Source organism: Coturnix japonica, chromosome 4 (assembly GCF_054131305.1).
Source record: "Coturnix japonica strain WE chromosome 4, WE-NBRP24, whole genome shotgun sequence".
Lineage (NCBI taxonomy): Eukaryota > Metazoa > Chordata > Aves > Galliformes > Phasianidae > Coturnix > Coturnix japonica.
The window spans coordinates 25,234,762-25,253,727 of NC_140666.1; the positions used below are offsets into that span (position 1 = coordinate 25,234,762).

Genomic DNA, 18,966 nt, shown 5'->3' on the forward strand with positions numbered 1-18,966 from the left:
CATCTTACTCTGTAGATTCTTCCTTCCAAAACCATTCCAGGATTTGAATCCATTCTAAAATGTGCTTCAGAAATGCACATAAACTCCGTCAGTCCTGTTGGGCTGAAAGAAACCTATCTTTTTTCTCTGCTTGATTTCAGACTGTACATACTGCATAGTATCATTATTAGGTATCAAGAACAAGTGTTATTTTCTTCCTTGGTGTGAAAAGAACATACAATCACTTATTTTCCAAACTAGAATATAGGCTAGAGAAAGAACCTATCTGTTAGGTAGTTTCTTGTCTATAATTTCCACTCATTCCCTGCTGGCATTATTTCTGATCTCCTCTCTGTCCCCCCTGTAACATGAGTGAGCATTAAGCTAATCAAATTAAAATAAATAAAGAGAGAAAGAGAAAAGGAAGGAAGGAAGGAAGGAAGGAAGGAAGGAAGGAAGGAAGGAAGGAAGGAAGGAAGGAAGGAAGGAAGGAAGGAAGGAAGGAAGGAAGGAAGGAAGGAAGGAAGGAAGGAAGGAAGGAAGGAAGGAAGGAAGGAAGGAAGGAAGGAAGGAAGGAAGGAAGGAAGGAAGGAAGGAAGGAAGGAAGGAAGGAAGGAAGGAAGGAAGGAAGGAAGGAAGGAAGGAAGGAAGGAAGGATACATTGAGGAGCATTCTTCACTTCAAAAATGTTAACAAAAACCCAAACCAAAATCTTCCTGCCCCCAGCCTTTTATTAACCACTCACTAACATTCAGTACAAAATAACTTTTAGCACATTATGGATGAGAAGTAATTTTATTAACTACATTGTGTATCTGACCAATGTTCTACAGATTACCATCTTGTCATAACCACTACAGAGAGTGCATTAAATTCACTGTTTTCTGTTTCTTCATTTGTAGTCTTGTTAAACACAAGAAAAAGGATTATCTAAAGCCACAGCCTAAATTTATCTCTAGATTTTGCACCATTTTTTAGCAGAGCTTGAGCTCAACTTGGAATACTTGAAGGACAAATTTTATCTGAAATACCATGTACAAAAACTTTTCCCTCATCTCCCTGTTCTCCTGAGGAAATAGCTTGGATGTTCTTGCATTCCAAATGAAAACTTCCATCTGTATCGACAGAAATGACTGTTGATATCAAAACTGCTAGTAAACAAATCAGCTTTTCTGATTTCACAACTGAAAACAGACACATTAAAATTTGATCTGCTACCCAGACCCAAATCACACTGTTAACCACTTCAGTTCCAGGGTGCTTCCCCTGGATGGAGCCCACATGTACAGCTTTCCCCAGCACTTTCCAGGAACTGCGTGTGGCATCCCAACTTATCCACTTCAGAGTGATGCAGAGCAAAGGATAATGGAGCAACATAACAAGAAAATGTCTCATTTTGCATTCAAATGAAAGTCTGAGAGATGAGCCAGCACAATCTCTTTCTCTAATTTTACTTACCAGCCTGCCCTTGAAAGTGTCTCAGAATCACTTAGTGCAGAAAGATTTTGAAATCTGAAGACCAAGCGCTCCATTTAGCAATAGCTAATTAGTCTATACATTGTGCAATGCAAAAATATAATTGACTCTGTGTGTAAAACTATCTGAGGGGAGCCAGGGTATTTGCATGCTAATACAAGGCACTGTTTGTAAAGATAGACCCTGCCATTATAAATGGGATATCAAAAAGGTGCCAATTACGAAGAAGGGGTGTGCTGCATTATAAACCAATCGCCTTGTGCAACTAACTGATGGCTCTATGCTCCGTACAATCCAAAAATACAATTGACCCTGTCTGTAAAACTATTTTTGGGAACAAGAAATCATTAGCATGCAAAAACCAAGTGCTGGTTACAAAGCAGGGAGTCTGACCACTGCGACCATCTGCCTCCTGTGTGAGTCAGCTACGCTTTCTGGAGAAAAAAACAAAAATCCCTCTTTTTTTCTACTGCTGTCCAAAATAAAACCAGGGCTCATGAGGTTTTATGTATAGGGCATTTGCAGTAGTCTGTAGAAGAGAAATATCTTTCAATGGATTCCTCTGTCCAGATGGGAGCCCTGCTGGCAAGGATCTCTGCCACTGGGAGCTCTGTGTCTTTGTATGCTGCTTTGAGTTGACAGTGGTTCTTTTCTATTGGTGTTCCTTATTTCCACCTGGAGAAAGGGTTACACATAAACAGAAAGTCCTTTAGTCAGGCAACACACTAACTTTTTCCATTAACAAACAATAAACATTAGAGAGTTAAAGATGTAAGCAACCCAGTCTCTGTCCCCAAGAACAGCAACTATGTGACAGACGCTGCAGCTTACATGTTCCCAGCCCACTGTGAATTATCAGCTATACCACACAAGTACCTGAGCTTTTTGTCTTTGGCGTGCAAAAAACACCTGCACCACTGATGTCAATAGCACTTAGGTACTTCCACTACCCAAAACTACTCCTGTCTACAGTCATCTCTTCTGTAGAAAGTTCTTCTGAACTGAGACATTACTAAGAAAAATCTCACTCTTCACAACTTTGTTACCCTTGGGGTAAACTGCTGAGAAATTGCACTGGGGCTGCAGCATTTTCAACATTCCTGGCAAATGCTTCTGTTTACTTTCCTCATACCATATATTCTGGTGGTAAAACAACCCAAGTATATTTTGAAAAATGAATGCTGTGAATAGCTACTGAAAGACAATGAAAGTATAAAAGGAAGTAAACTGGCACTTTTTGCAGAGATTCACATGCATCTCAACCGATGAGTCTTTTCCCGCGCATCCTGCCATAGAGCAGATCAGTGTAAGAAAGTTTATGACGTGCATCATTTATTACCTGGCTTCAGGGATTTCCCAAAGTGTATTGCTCATGTGAAATGGATTCTGTAGTCTGCACAAGGGAACTGCGACTCTTGAGCTTTGATCTGCAGGCACCAATCTGTGTCTGAGCCAGGAAAATCCTTGGTGAAAAAAATAATGAACAAACTTCTTGTAAAAGAGTTTATATGTGTACACAGAGGTTCCTATCAGTAAATATTATTTCACCAAACCCAAACATCTGTCTGCTGTGGAGTGTAAGTAATTTTCTTCGTCACATTCTGCCTGGTCATATTTCATTGCTCTTTGTAACAAATTTTAGGTAGATGTACCCTAGCTTTAATGCATATCAACTATCCCTTCCCTTCCCTTCCTTTCCCTTCCCTTCCCTTCCCTTCCCTTCCCTTCCCTTCCCTTCCCTTCCCTTCCCTTCCCTTCCCTTCCCTTCCCTTCCCTTCCCTTCCCTTCCCTTCCCTTCCCTTCCCTTCCCTTCCCTTCCCTTCCCTTCCCTTCCCTTCCCTTCCCTTCCCTTCCCTTCCCTTCCCTTCCCTTCCTTTCCTTTCTGTCCTACTCTTCTCTACTGTACTCTATGCCATCCCATCCCATTCCATCCCATCCTGTTCCGTTCCATTCCATATAATATACAGAGAAAATGTCATCAGTGAGGATTTTCTTCATAGAATACTCATTAACTAGAAGGTGAGTTTTTGACGCTGTTTGCTAATAAAAGATTTTTTAAAATACTTTTTTAGATCTTTTAGATTTTTTAGATTTTTTGCCTTAAGTCATATTGCAATGATGTAATAATCAACGTCATTTACCAGAGCAACTGCCCAGCTTTTCCCCACCATGCAGGAGTCACAAAATAAAGCAAGATTTTACAAGTGACAAATGTGGCTGTCCCCAGAACTTCATGGTGAGTGGCTTTTGTTTTTTCCCCTTCCTTTAATTCACTTTCCTTCTATTCTACCAAGATGCACTGGAGCACGTTTTCCTGCTATATGCTTTTGGGTGGATTTCTTTTGCAGTCACACTCTGTGTTAGCACCAGTCATTTCTATACATAACTTTATCAAGTAAGTAAACAACTGCAGCGATAAAGATATCTTCACTTGCATTGCCATAGCTGACACACCAGCTGAGAGCAGTGGATATCACCTCACCCAAAAGACTAGGTGGATGGAGGGACAGTGCAACACTATCATCTCTTTTGTGGCTGTTAAGACATACTTCTGCTTTCTTTTCCCTCTGGTTTCTGCTGCTTTCTGGAACCAATAGATAGGACACAACAGCGCATCCAGGAAAGTCCAGGATCAGATGTAGTAGAATAAATGTGAGGTTTCTGATGATGTAACCAGCATTTTTCTGAAAACCAACCATGTGGGTTCTTAGCAGCCACTACATTTATTCTGGGAGATCATTGAAAAGAGGAAGTGGTTGGGAGTGGAATACAGGGAACTGGTCATTTTTACTTTCCTCACATACTTTCGTCTCCTGCTATTGCAACAGTGTCTGTAGCTGGTGCACCTTCACTGTCTACATCTGACGTTGGAATAAGTTTCAGCTTCAGGAGTTTCTATATATTATCACAGTTTACATTTCACATGGACATCACATTTACAAGAATTATTAGCTCTGCTACAAAACTAACTTCAGAATTCAGTCTCCTTCCTAACCTACGTTGCACTCAGCTTTAAAATTCAGTTTACTGCTTTATGAACTTCAACTACTATTTTACAGTGCCATTTAATAAGGAAGTGAATAAATAAATAAATCAGCAGGACTGCAACATCTTTAATAACAATTAACTGAAGAAAAGGAAATGCTTTTAGTGAGCAGAAGCCCATTCTGACAAGCTGGTAGGATCTCCCTGGTTGGAGTGAACCATGAGCATTACAGTCAGAGCAGCCAAGATTCTTCTTCATTTGTGCCCTGCCCATAGGATGACTTGCTAGCCTGGCAATTCTCATGTCAGCCATCAATACTGGCAATGATATTACTTGTACTCTGTGAAAGCAAAGAGTTAGGCCAGTTACCATTCCCTGCATATCCATGGTAGAAATCCCTCTTAAATGCTGATGCCCCCAGCACAACTTATTTTGGATATCTTTCAGATGACAAGCACTTAATCCATCTGAGGTGGGCTTTACCAGTATTGTAGGGAGTTAATTTTTTTTATCAGACTGTCACACAGTAGTAAGTCAAATGCTGTACAAAAGCCTAAGTAAGTGCACTGCATTTATATACACAATAAACCCCATCATTTTATCACCACAGTTTTACAATCTGGACTTCCAAAGCTGCTGAATACTCTTCTATTTTTTAACATTCCATGTCTAAGTTTTCAACCTTGAGCAGTAACTGAAAAAATGGAAATTAAATAATTTACCAGTTTCAGATTCTAACCAGTAAATTGCTGTGAATTTGTAACTGCACTATCATTTTCATTGTACTACATTGGCCATTTAGGTGAATGATAACCCAGGAGACAACACCATGCAGGGCTAGCAAACAAATAAATCATTTAGATTGCGCACTGCTTTCAACTGAAAAAGGGGCAGTAAATCTGTCCTGCCATTGCCTTCTCTTTTGTTGAATTTTCAGGATGGTGCAGTCTTCTCATTGAAACAAATAATAAAAAAAAATCTACAGATTTAATTTATTGTCTGGGCTTTGAGCATAACGGCTAAGGCTGACCAATACAAGTCAACGTGCTAGAAGAATAGGTTCGGTCATTTAAGATCATGCCAGATAAAACATACGTCTAGTTTTAAGCGTACAAAGGGAAAATTCTGGTTACAGCATGGCACCATCTAATGGCTTTGGCTTTAACTGCAAGATTCCTTAAGAGCTCCAAGCTGTGAAGGTGCAAACTGACCGAATATCAGTATTCTGCTCACCTACCTCTCCATGTGTCACAGACAGGGAAAAAAAAAGAAAGAAATAGAATCAATTTAAAATATTAATCTGCACTGACAACTTAGATGACAGAAGGAACTACAACTTCTTTTCAAACCACAGTTGAATATTTATTTCTAAGATAAATATTTTAACACAAACAAAATTTATGTATAAAAACAATTCAGCATTTGTATATAAATACAGACACATAAATATCCAAAGTCCATGTGTTCAGAGATTATCACTTTTTCTTTCCAATTAAAAATATTTGGCACATGGAAACATTACATTTATTTGAAAAGTTTGCCCAGAAAGACAAGATTCTATACAATTCATTGTCAGCTTCTGTTTTGATTTTGTTTATTTGGAGTAAGTTAGAGGTACGTAGGAGATAACCAAGACTCTTGGTTTGCATGGTAAAACTAATTTGCTTGCATGTTTTCATTGCAAGTGTGGAAACACCAACATGTAAATTCCTTGTAAGAATGCCAAAGATTTATGAATCTTTTAAATACATTCTGAACTAAAACAGGAAGACATACAATTATGTACTGAATATATATGACACAGGCAGAAATCTGTATCTCAATATGAAGTGTAGTTTAAGAATATGACCCATCTTGGATGTGTTCGAGAAACATTTGGATGTTCTGAGTGACATGATTGAGTGGGAAATACTGGTGATATTTGGGCACTTGGACTGGATAATCTTGGAGGTCTTTTCCAACCTTGGTGATTCTGTGATTCTTTTCTATGATTCTGAATGCCATTCAGATGTTAACAGAAAAACAAGTCATATGTAAGACACTTAAAAGTGAAAGGTTCCATTGACTTTACTATTTCATCAATTCAACACATTTAAAACCCAGTTTCAAATGCTCTTAGTTATACTTCTTTCCCAGGAACAGGCAGCCTAGGGCAGGGCCATCCTCCCACCCATCGCTGCCATCCTTTGGCACTGGGTTTCCCTACATATTTATTGCTGCTTTTGAAATGAAACCCAAAACCTCAGCCCAGAATTGCACTGAATTCATCTGTAAGTCTTATTCTCCAAATTTCCTGAGAATCAGCAAAGCTCCTTCTCTGGTAAATATTTCGTTGTCTGAGGCTAACCAGGGAGTGCACAACTGGAAAGACTTGCTGAATCTGGAGTGAACTCCATGGCATCAAAGACAAGCTAAACATAATGAAAATGTTTCAAGTGACTGTGGTGGAGTTTGGTCACAGTCGGTGAAATCCATATTACACATATCTGCATAAACAGCCCTGTGAAGAACAGCAAAAATTTAGAGGCAGACCCATAAAGTAATTCAACAGTTCCCACATACTGAAAATATACTTAAAAGTGCCATGAAACAAGAAAATAATTTTTGAAGAGAGTAAACAAAAGTACCAAATGAAGTGATGTATTAGACAGAGATCTGATTCACCCTTTTCTTTTGTGTCCTTTTGGAGAAAGACAATCACAAGATCTACTCCCTGCTTTTTCCTCCACACAAACTTTCACATGTTCCACTCATGCAGAGATAATCAGTTATTTTTATGATTACTGCTGGATTAGATCCTATTCATATCAGTAATGCAAAAGCATTTCCTGACTCAGCTATAATTTTGCTGTCCTCTTTTATAAGCAAAGCATGAATCTGTTCGGAAGTGCAGATGGTTCTGAATCATGTTTTAAGAAACAAGATGTTCATGACTATGCGTACTTTGGCAAAGCCTCCACACAACATGACGATGCATTTCTATTAGATCTCTGTTGAAGACAGCATTAGAAAAGTGAATCCCAAGGCCTGTGCTTCGAGGCTACAATGATGCATTTGTCCAACTAGCAAAAATCCTACATATGGACAGGGACCATCTATTCACTCCTGAGAACATCACTAATGTGCCAGACACTGTGTACTTATGATCATAGTCACTTATTTGGACAGTATAGTATGTAAATACCACAGCCTTCATAAAAAAGATAACTTGCAAGTTTATTGTACTAGAAGTGCCAATGTGAGGAGAAAAAAATAATTAAATCACACAATCATATAACTTTGCATATTATACATATGTTTTATTTAGAAGGCTGTTCTGGCAGTCAGAATGCAAAAGCCCTCTCTTACAATGTAGATCTAAATGCAGACATAGTTCTTGTCTACAAGGATAGCTGCAAAAGCAAGAAACAGAAAGAACAGCCTGAGGCACTGACAGGTTCTTTCCAGCTGGAAAGCCCATGCACATCAGCTAGATTACTTTACTAGGTAAGCAGAGTGCTGCATTTACCATGGCTGTACCAGGACACAACCAAAGGCTGCATGGGATATGCACTAGGAAAACTGAGCACTGAAGCAACATAAATTGATGGTTCAGACTAAAGAACATCACAAAGAGCAAAGGGCAGCAATTTAAACATCACTTAACAGAAGGACATAAGAGGAAGAGTAGAGCAAAGTATGATTGTCAGAGAAGTGAATTATGCTATTTTGTATGAAAATACGATCCAGTTAAAGTACTGAAAATGACCACAGTCTACTGAGGAAGTTCCCAACTGTGTAGTTTACACTTGTGGTCTGATACACCCCAAAATATACATCAAGCCATATCTTTTAAAATACACATGTCAATTTTCCCCATAGTTGCTCCTGATCACACTTGTTTGGCAAAGGTAAATCACAGTGCGAAAATTCTTACTCCCTTTCACACCTACCTCCCATAGCTCAGATTATTATTCTTTTTCCTCTGTGAAAGAAGCAGCATCGCAGTATTCTGCTTTTCGTACTTCCCTCTGCAAGAGCAATGCAGAGCTGCAGGTAGAGCACAGCTTCCTGCTGGTACGTGATGGGTAGTTCAATGCTTCTATAGCACGAAGTTGCTACAGACCACTGCCTACATAGAGAGGAAAACATTGCTTGAAAAAGCACACTGGGCTTGCCATCCAAAAGCTGGCTTTCAATCCTTCATAATTAGGAGCGTCGAAGTCCACAAGAAAAAGATAATTGAGCTCCCTTTTCCTCTGTCCCTCCTTCAAATGGTAAGCACATGGTCCTCATTTCTTCTCAAGACTGCAAGAGACTTTCCCTCTCCTCCTATCTACCTAGTGTCAGTATGGTTCATCTTTACTTGCCTTTCTGTTTCCAAATCAGAGTTATAACATGGTCAAAAGTGAAGCTATTAAACTTTGCTAGTTAAAGAAAATGAAACTGAGAAGCTGAAGGTGTTGTTACTGTGTAGCTGCATTCTAGTGATACCCTGAAACTACAAAAAGGTGTTATGGCAGAGATATGGAATAAAACCTGGGAGATTAGCAATAGATCCTTAGTTTGCATTCCTCAAAATCTGAATCTCTTCCTCTGCACCACATTCCTCAAATAGTCGATCCCTGCCAGCTTTTATTTGTGTGACCCTGTATGGCTGAGAAAGAGGGGGATGGAATGCAGATTCCAAAAATAGGGCAGAAGGCAGAAGCGGCATAAAAGCAGAAGTGGGAGATAGGCAGTAATTGCAAAAGAAATTCAGCTATCTCTGTTCATTTTGGAGGAAGATAACAGTCTCTAGCAAAAATACTCAAGTAGTAATTCTCTAATGGAAGGAAAACAATTGTCATGCAAGGGAAAAAAGACTGATAAATAAACTTGCTTACAGAACCTTGAGGACTAATGAGAGTAACCGCACTATTGGCTAAGTGTATCTTTTTGTATGAGAGGAAATAACAGTGTTGAGCAATGGCTAAATATCAGGCTAGCATTAAAATAAGGGGAAAAGATTCACTATATTGTACACATAGAAGAAAATAACTCAGATCCAGATTCAGTGGCTTTATAGATTGCTTAGTATTGAGTGGAAATATATGTTAGGATGCTTCCTTTTGCTGACTGTGAAGTGTGCTTCTAATAAAGTTCTTCCTTTCCCATGAAGCCCGATAGCAAGGAGCAGGCCTTTCAGCAAATAGCACATTTCCCTTTCTGCATAAATTAGGCTCATCTACCTGGACAATCTGCAGCTAAAGGCTGAATAACCTGGTTTTGCAAACATTATCCACTCTGCACTTTAAATCATAATCTCTGCTCTTTCCTGTTCTTTAGAAACATGTCACATCCTATTGAAGTGTTAAGGAGAGAGACAGAAATTTGCAAATTGATGTTCATGTTGAGAGGAAATCACAGTTTAGTGGGATATGTGGAGCACACACTTATGAGAACCTATGTGCTGCTCCCAGCTCCCTGTTTCTGAAATGGCTTTATGAAACCTGACACAGTTTGCCCAGTGCCTCAATCTGCCAGTCCCAGCAGCGACCCAACAGTAAGATGCTCGCATTGATACCTACACAGCTCACACTGCCACCAGCACATCTCCTGGGTGCACAGCCCTCCTGGACTTGTCAGACACTCATCCCACTACTTTTCTGCTACGTTTGTGTTGCTTGCTATTTATGATATTTTATGATATTCTGTGAAGTTATAAACTAATCATTTTGCCACATAAACATAATACATTTTTTTTCCCCTTTGGTATGGGAAGATGTCATTTGAATGCATGTATGTGCAAGTTTGATAACCCTCCTAGAACTGAACACACATCACATCTAACCAGCCAGGAGAACTACCTGCCACTTCTCTCTGCATTTTGCATGCATGTCTGAACTCAGCGGACGCTGTGCACCTTCTCCAGGTGGGCTACCTTGATACATCTCCCTATTTCCTCAGCACTTGCTCCACGCAAAGCTCTCCAGGTCACTTTCTTCCTCTGGCTCACCTGATACTGATGTTACAGAAGTAATTGCTTGGACTGAGCTAATTAAAGTGACTTTAACATGGGTTGATGCCACAATGAAGACAGTAAAGCTGAAAGAATTGCAGAAATGGTCACAACTCCATTGCCTCTGAATGACATAGCAAACAATGCACTGAGTATACTCAGTGCTTACAAACGTTAGGTTCCTAAGACTCAGTTCTGGTGGCATAATTTTCAGACAGTCAATACAACCTTTAAAATAGTTTTAGATCATTTTTACCCTACTTAGGAAGAGTATACAAAATTATGTCTTAATGAAAATCTTGGGAGAAAAGCTGACATAAGTATTTAATGAATAAGCCATTTGTGACTGTTAGCTAAAAGGGAAAAAAAAGCATTTATAAGAGGGAAAAGTGTACAAATGCTGAGAAAATTGTTTCTAGGCTTGCTGAGTAGTGTCCCATGGTTTATGAGACATTCTGAATAAAATGGAGTGTAATAAGAAAGGGTAATCTTCTATGTAATATATACACAAAGTTAGCTTCTGCATGCTACAATGTCTGCTTCAGGTAACTCTGTGCTTCCTCACCTCTAATCTCCCCACTGTCTCACACCAGCATTATCAGGAAAGGTAAAGGAGGCCAACAGTGAAGAGGAAAGGGGCATAAAGAAGGCCATATCATCAGCTTAGAATGAAGAGTCACTTGTGGCACTTTAAATAGATCTTAAAATTCATGAAAACTTAAGTTTCGTTTCTTCACAGTCTTTGAATGATAGGCCAGCTCCAGCAGTCAGGCACTAAGAGGGTTCCGCTCTACTTGTGCTGTGACAGTTGCGAGGATGTCCAACAGACTGTGTGTGGATGGCCGTAGGTGTGTAATACTGGGAAAAGGAGGGAGATGATTAATTATTTTCCATAACCTTTTTGTCATTTGCTCCCAATGGGATGATTTTGTCACAACACAATGCAGGGTTTGTACTCCCCATTATGAGAGCCTGGAAGAAGCTAATGTGCCTTTGGGTACCTAATCAGCCTCTCCCAGAGGCAAGCGGCAGACTTCAAAGGAGGAACAAAAAGGAAGAGCTCTGCTTAATTAGTGCTTGGCTCCAAAGGGAAGCAGGCCTGTGGAAGGCACAAGGATAACTGTTCCCTGTCAGAGTCCCTTGGAGAAGCAGGCCTGCCAAAAGACATTTGCTTTTATGGCTGCCAACATTCAACTTCAGCTTGCCCAAGTACAGCCTGTGTGGAAATTTTTCTGCATTCACGGAAAGGGACAAAGATCTGCTGTCAACACATCCCAGAAGCAAAGTGAAATGGAACCATCCTGCACACGTAGGTCAAAGCTTACAGCAAAGGACCGAGGTTGAATATCTTGAATTTATATTTGGATGTATGTTGAATAGCAGGCTCTGCCCTCCAGCATCCCCAGGTGCCATGAGGCCAAGTGTCACAGCAATTCCTTCAGCCTAAATGCTTTATGTGTATATACACACATATATTTAAATAAAAATGCATCCTCTTTCTGTTACAACAAATTTTAATTGTTCTCTCCATTTCTTTTTTCTCTCCCCAGCTGCATCTCTGATCAAGAATACTATAACTATGTGCACCAGTATCAACAGAATAGAGATCTCCAAGATGAACACATTCTCTTAGAAACCTTTTATTTTCTTGCTTGTGTCTTGTTGTGGTGGAAACAAAGTAGATTGATTTGTTGTAGTACCCAGGAGAATACAAGGCATGAACAGCTGAGAGGGGACAGAAGCTTTGGAGACACTGAAATAACAGAAACAAGAGCTTAAGAAGCGCATCTTTACAGACGGCTTCACATCCTGTGTTATGAAACCTACTCACATCGAGAGGACACCACTTTGTTTTCAAAGACCAAATGAAGCGCACAGTCAGATTTATTATATGCTTCAAAAAGAAGAGATACGCTCTCTGAATAAAGAAGCCATGCTCAAATGCACAGCAAAATGAACGTACAATTTTCCCATCCCACATTCCTCATCCTGAGCATGAAGTAGACACACAAGCCTTTCTATGCAGGTTAATTCATAGACAGAAAAAGTAAAACTTGTGCTAATAACAGAAACTTAGGAAAGCTCAAGCCCTTCTAGGCTTTAAAAGCAAACAGTTAAAATTTGCTGCTCACCACAGGGTAACTGAGAAGACAAAAATTAACGATGGAGAAATTGAGACAATGTCTGTTTCTTCTTTATCTTAAGACTAAGCAAGTAGGGCATGATCAAAGTACTATAAATAGAAAAAAAGGGTAAAATAGATATATAAGTCTAAATGAGTCTGAAGTAATATTTGCTATAAGCTTCTGGCAGTCAAATGGCTTATGTAGAAATAGCCAGCTTCTGGGCTTTAAAACCCAATGAATCAGTGTAATTTATAACCATCTGGTCTTTGTGTTAAAACACGGAAAGGAAGGAATAAAAGTATCATGGCATGAAGAGGGCTGGAGGAAAGACAGAGCGAGAGGAGTACCATTCAAACTGAACACATTATTCAGTTTTCATACAGTACAGATAAAAGTTCAGCATGAAGACTGTCATTAAAACATAGCCTAAAAGTAAATGGAAAAGGCAATCTCTTATTCTGTATTAGCTTCAGCTGTTTCAAAAGAATATCCTTATCATTAAAATATTCACTAGTGCCTATTATGAATTAACTTTTAGCTTTATTCATTGCTTACACAGAATAAGTAGCAGAAAAAAAATAGAGTGAGAATGTAGGAAATTAAGATGGCCATTTATCATCTTTTCCTGGAAGACTTCAGAAGAGCTACATGAAACATGAAGCTAAAATCTCTGAATTTAAGAACGCATGTTGTTACTTCAAAAAAATTAATATATTTTCCATAATTCTATGACACAAGATTTCATTAAAAACTAGTGCTTTGCTCTCCTTGTTCTGTATTAGGAGGAAACCCACTTTCTTTAACAGATGGGAATCTTTCAGAACTTGACATGGGGCAATCAAGTTAAGGGTCTCTGCTTTACTGAAGGGGTCCTTCAGGGTCACCTGGAAACCTTTCCATCAGAAGATGAGCACAGGGCTGCTCCTGGTAGTGCCTCTGGAAGTACGGGCCTAGGTGCATCTTGTTCCCTGCTCTGTAGGATTTCTTAGCATCAGTGCAAAGCAAATCATGAACAGTTTGAAAATTCAGCCCTTCTACTCAACTGCAAGCATTGTTAACAGCAAAATGTTTAATTGCCTTCCTAGGGAAGTCTTGCTGGCATTTTGCCCCCCGTGTTCTTTGAAAAAGACAAACATACACACAGTATCAATAAATATAAAAAGGAGAAAGATCAAAAATAGACTCAAGACACCAGTAACAGCAAACAGCAGTGAGAAAACATGAAACACTTATTTGGTTAAAAAATTCAGATGAATGTAAATTGGATGGGGCTCTGAGCACCTGATGGAGTTGTAGGAGTGTGTTCACTGCAGGGGAGCTGGACCAGCTGGTCTTTAAAAGTCCCTTCCAACTCAAACCACTCTATGATTCTAAAAATTTCCTTTTAATGGCCTTATAGATACCAACTGCTTCAGCTGGCATATGTTGTAAAATTGTTTAAGTATTTCTTATTCAATTAAATGCACTTAGAATACCTATTCAGACACCAGGCAGAGTGTATCTGTATTTTCCCTAAATATAATGAGTAACTGTTATAGTACAACAAGACAAAACTCAGCATTGGAAACAATATTTCTGCAGTTTATTTGATGCTGTGGCCCGCTTCCAATTAACAAAGGTTAAAAAAATGCTACAAGGACCCAACAGAAATACTGCTGTTTCACAGCCTTCAATCCCAAGTCCTGCCTTTCAAAGTCTGGGATAGCAATCATCACAGTGTGCCCTTATAAAGAACAAAACCAGTCTCCAATTACAGAGTTGGGCAATTTTCAGCCATCTCACAGCTTCAGTGACCCCTCTTGCACAAATCACCGCTGTCCTAGGTAAGCAAAACCTTACAGATATCAAGCTCAAAAGACACAACTATCTTACATTGCAAGTCTGGGAGAACACAGGGGAAAAAGGACATCACTGACCCACAGTTGCTGCATGAATATGATCTTACACAGCTAAATGCAATGACTAGCAAGCTGGCAACCTCAACCCTTTTTTTTTTTTTTTTTTTTTTTCCCAGGTGAAATTATTATTCAGGTGTGTCTCAACATATTGAATATTTCTTCAGGCTTCTTTGTCAAATCTTCAGCCAATTAGCTCTGCAAATCTCATTATAATTCAGAGAACTGTTCATCTCTGTTGGTCAGATTGGCTAACATGAAGACATAAACCTGAGTATCAACATTTTACTGAGGATATCACAACACTTCTGCCTTGGCTCGTCCTGTTACTAACTTTTGCATCCAGAAGGGGAGGAGTGATAGAGGTGGGTTTACATTACTCACACTGCAGGTGTTGAGAACCAGTTCATAACTGCTTAGGAGAGCTGTGCTGTTTCTCAGAAGCCTCATTAACAGCAAGGAATGGAGGGGTTCCTGTCCACAGCTGAATACACCTCCCATGTTTATTTCATTCCATCTCAAATCTTGATGCCAGCTTTCCAACAGAATCATCAGATTCTAGCAACCATTCTTCATCTGCTTTACAGTATTCAATGGCTTTTCATGCCCTTACTTCCTTACTACCCTACGTTTACAGGAAAATCAAGATGATGAGCTGAAATACAAATTTACAAGTGATAAAAATGAGGAAGGTAATTAGAAAACTCATTCTGAGCTATTGTAATTACAATAGAGCTGGGTGAAAGTAAATAAAATGAAAATGGGCTGTTAAGGGACATCATGTATAATACAATGCCTTTAACAGGGGTATCATATATCACATAATGCCTTAAATAATGGTCCAAACTGCAAAAGACAACAACTGCTGTCAGATTCCTACAGTAAAAAGTCTGGTTCTGTCATCTTGGCAAAGTTAATATAAGGCACACAAGGTCAGTAAGTCAGGATACATTCCTATAACACCTCCTCATTAGATCCCAAAAGCTATTTCCCCTCTCCATTCAATGTATGTAATCCATATTTTCCACAAATAATCATAATTCTTAATTGTTAAATGACGACTTAGTCAACGAACCTGTATTTCATGTTAAAAATACCTTCTTTAATAAAGCATGTATCTCCTTTGTGATCTCAAGGAAACCAAGTGTAGACTAGTATGAACATCAACAGTCAGCAAAACACCACGAGTTTTCTAATGATGAATTACCACCTGTGAAGTGGTCTACTCCAATACTGTTATTTCTGGAATTTCAAGTATGAACTCTGCAAACAGCCAGACTATGCATTTCTATTCAGTGGCAATAAATGTCCGCTACTTTGGTACCAAGTACAACAGGATATTGTTGTTTATATATAGTTTTTATCTCCTAATTAGGGGAAAATCTGCCAAGTTATGTCTCTACTAAGGGGAATTTTAGAAATGGATGGGGGAGGCACCAGTGTTAGTGTGCAGTTCTCTAATTTATTTCACTTTGAAGGAAAATGTCATCCTTGGAAAACAGACTTCAGTGCAGAATAGATTTATTAGCCTTTTTCACTTGATCTTAATTTGATGACAAAACATTAAATGGATGTTGTATTACACTGAAAGCAGTTTTGACAATGGGCTCATTCACCCATTGTAGTTGCTAAGAAAACCTCCTTGTATCCATGTGTTAAAATGGCTTACAAATTCAAAGAATCATCTCAAAAGGTGATTAATTTACACGGCAGCTTAAAGAAATCTTTTCATACTCATTTGAAGTTTTTTTCCTTAAAAATAATCAAAACACATTTGTGCACTGCAACACTACTGGGCAGCCTCTGCAAAATCACAGTGCATAAATTACAAAGCAAGCCTTTTCACAGTAAGCACAGAGCTGAGCACAAATCATAATAATATCCTCCTAATCCCCAAAGCAGAGAAGAGCTAAATGCATCTTTAAAATGTTCAAGAACTGTTACTTTTTCCTTTGCTTTGTTTTAGCTATACTGCAGCGAGCTTAAATTTCTATCATCACATTGCTCCAGGCAGTGCCTCTCTGAGTGTACATGCTTTTATCCTTTCAATTTAGGTGAGAGAAGTTCTTTATGGGGTGTGTGGTTTGGTTCTAACTGTAGTTACACTGTATCATTCCCTGCTGCAACTGCTTTCACTTGAGCTCCAACAGCAACTTTCTTGTTACAACATTCTCAGGTAATACTACAATGCTTTACACGTTTATCGAGTCTCATTACTTATTTGTTATGACTATATCAATGTTAATGAAACTTTTATGCATGGACCATTCAGCCCCATAATGAGTGTCTGAACACTAGTGCTACAGAACAGTAGGCTCTATTGTATTACAACAGAATACAGTAATCAAAGTGACTTTGGTTTATAAAGCTTGACTGAAATGATCTATCATTGCCAGTCAGTTTAACATATTCATTACATTACTTTAGTAAAAAGATTCCTAGAAATATCCAGTTGTGTCATACTTAAATCATACTTAAACTGACACCCAGTAGTACTCCCTTTGTATGCTGTACCAGCCCATGACATAGCAAACCCACAAGCTTTTTTGTTATTAATCTATTCATTTTGTATTTTTAACACTGCCTTTTTTCCCCAGCAACGTAGGAAATTATTTGATCACAAAGATTAAAGAGCAAAACCTAGGAATAAACATCCTAATATGATCAGCACATCACAGATCTGCCTCACTCTTCATTCAAGAAAACCAAACTTGTCACTAATGAAGGATCATTAATGAGTTCAGAACTTGCAATGCCAGCTCCTGAAGTAAGATAAGACTTGGTTTGCACTCTGGCCAAAGCACAAGTCAAAGGTAAGGCTGTGTCCCAAACCTGTTAGACCTGTAGCTCGCCTCTTGTGGAAAGTATTAACACCCTTTATACCCACTGTACATGATCTGTTTATGTGGTAGTCAGCTCCCAGATGGATGGAACCATTAAGATCAAACCAGTTGTTCATAACAATATGAAAATAAAAGGGAATTTTCTTATCTGCAGATACTTAAAGGCTGTACCGGGAGATGTATATTTCAATCAAAAAACATCACCCTTCCCCCCCCCCCCCCCCAAAGGCTGAAATCCTTGTATGTGATTTTTATGTGATTTTTATGGTGCTTGGGAAATGGATGAAAAATCGCAAGCATTGCCAAATGTGTAACTAGAAAAACTGCCTTGGAGTGGGTGGAGGAGCTTAGAAATAAGCAGCTGCTGTGTAATCAAAAGCTTTTACAAATATTAAGTCTCATTACTGAGACAGACTGATTCTGGTAGTTATCCTCCTGCAGACAATATAAGATGTTCAGCTTAACTTTCTAAGTGCACCTCATGACCACTGAATAGGAACCATCAACAAGAGCGCAAGACATCTGAGGTTGTGCAGAGTTCACCCTTTTGAAAGCACGATGTAGCGAGAAACTGAAGCTCCAGTTATTTTTTTTCTATTTTCTGATTTCTTTGAATCCAAGTTCTGTTAACCAAACAATGTTGTCTGGGCTAGAAGTCCAACTTCCATGAGTGTTATTGATACGCAGTGCATTTTCACTGATGTATATAATGGCAAAATATAATGGCACTGAATTGAATTTGAATGCAATCTTCATTTAACTGTTCAGCTGCATTTGAATGAAAATATTGCTGATGAGTCAGGAGAAAATAAGGTAAAAAACTCCATAGATATAAAACCAATATTAGATTACACCTTGTGAAACGTGGCAGAACACCTGATCAGCAATGCCCCAGAAGGTTCCTGTAAGGCTTCACGTGCCACTATTTGCTTCACAGATGTCACTAAGAAGAGAAAGTTGAACTTGCACCCCAAATCCTGTCTCTCAAAAAATCCTTCCTCACTTTTGGCCATCTAAACTCTAAGGAAATATTATAAGGAGCTTCTTCAGATATACCAGCACCCCAGTGGGTTGGAAAAAGCCCCAGCACTCCTAATAGCTTTAGTATATGCTTACAGCAAGACTAAGGCTTCATTGGTAGAATGGGATTTTGAACTCTTCTGTTTCAAAGCCTGGTTTAATGGAATTTCAGAATGTGGAAGGCATCTGTGTCTGGGCAGTCAGAAAGAAAACCTGGACCCACAGACTGCAAAGCACCATGCAGATTCAAGCTTCTTGATTATGCTTCAGGATTGAAGTCAAATAGCAAGTGTAAGTAACTTAAGCATAATCCAGAGTAATGCTTCTTAAAAACAGAAAATGATTCCTCTCCCAAATAATGGATTATTATTTTGCATTTATGAATTATGTACTTAATTTTCAGGTGTTTCCTGAGGTACTTATTGAGTCACACACCATCAGGCATTCACACCAAGTTTTAAACATATCTTTTTTAAAAAATATATCTAATACGAAATGCACAGTAACTCACCAGGCAAATTCCAACAATATAACTGGAACACCCACATAACTCTTTTTTTTCTCATGTAAACAGACACCTATGATTACAGACTGAGCTCCCATAGTTTTGATGCATACAAGTATGCATTACACACGCCACCTCAGCAGGCACTCATTATGC

At 38.9% G+C, this 18,966-nt stretch overlaps 1 long non-coding RNA gene across 2 annotated transcripts in view; it reads right to left on the reverse strand.

Annotated features, from left to right (window-relative positions):
- Window positions 1-755: 755 nt before the first annotated feature.
- The window catches only part of LOC107312957 (uncharacterized), a 35,883-nt gene continuing 17,672 nt past the window's right edge, over window positions 756-18,966 (reverse strand). For both annotated transcript variants that reach the window (XR_001554703.3, XR_014945215.1), the window contains exons 2-3: window positions 2,795-2,918; window positions 756-2,130 (exon numbers count right to left, since the gene is read on the reverse strand). This is a non-coding gene — a long non-coding RNA (uncharacterized LOC107312957). The remainder of the gene's footprint in view (window positions 2,131-2,794; window positions 2,919-18,966) is intronic.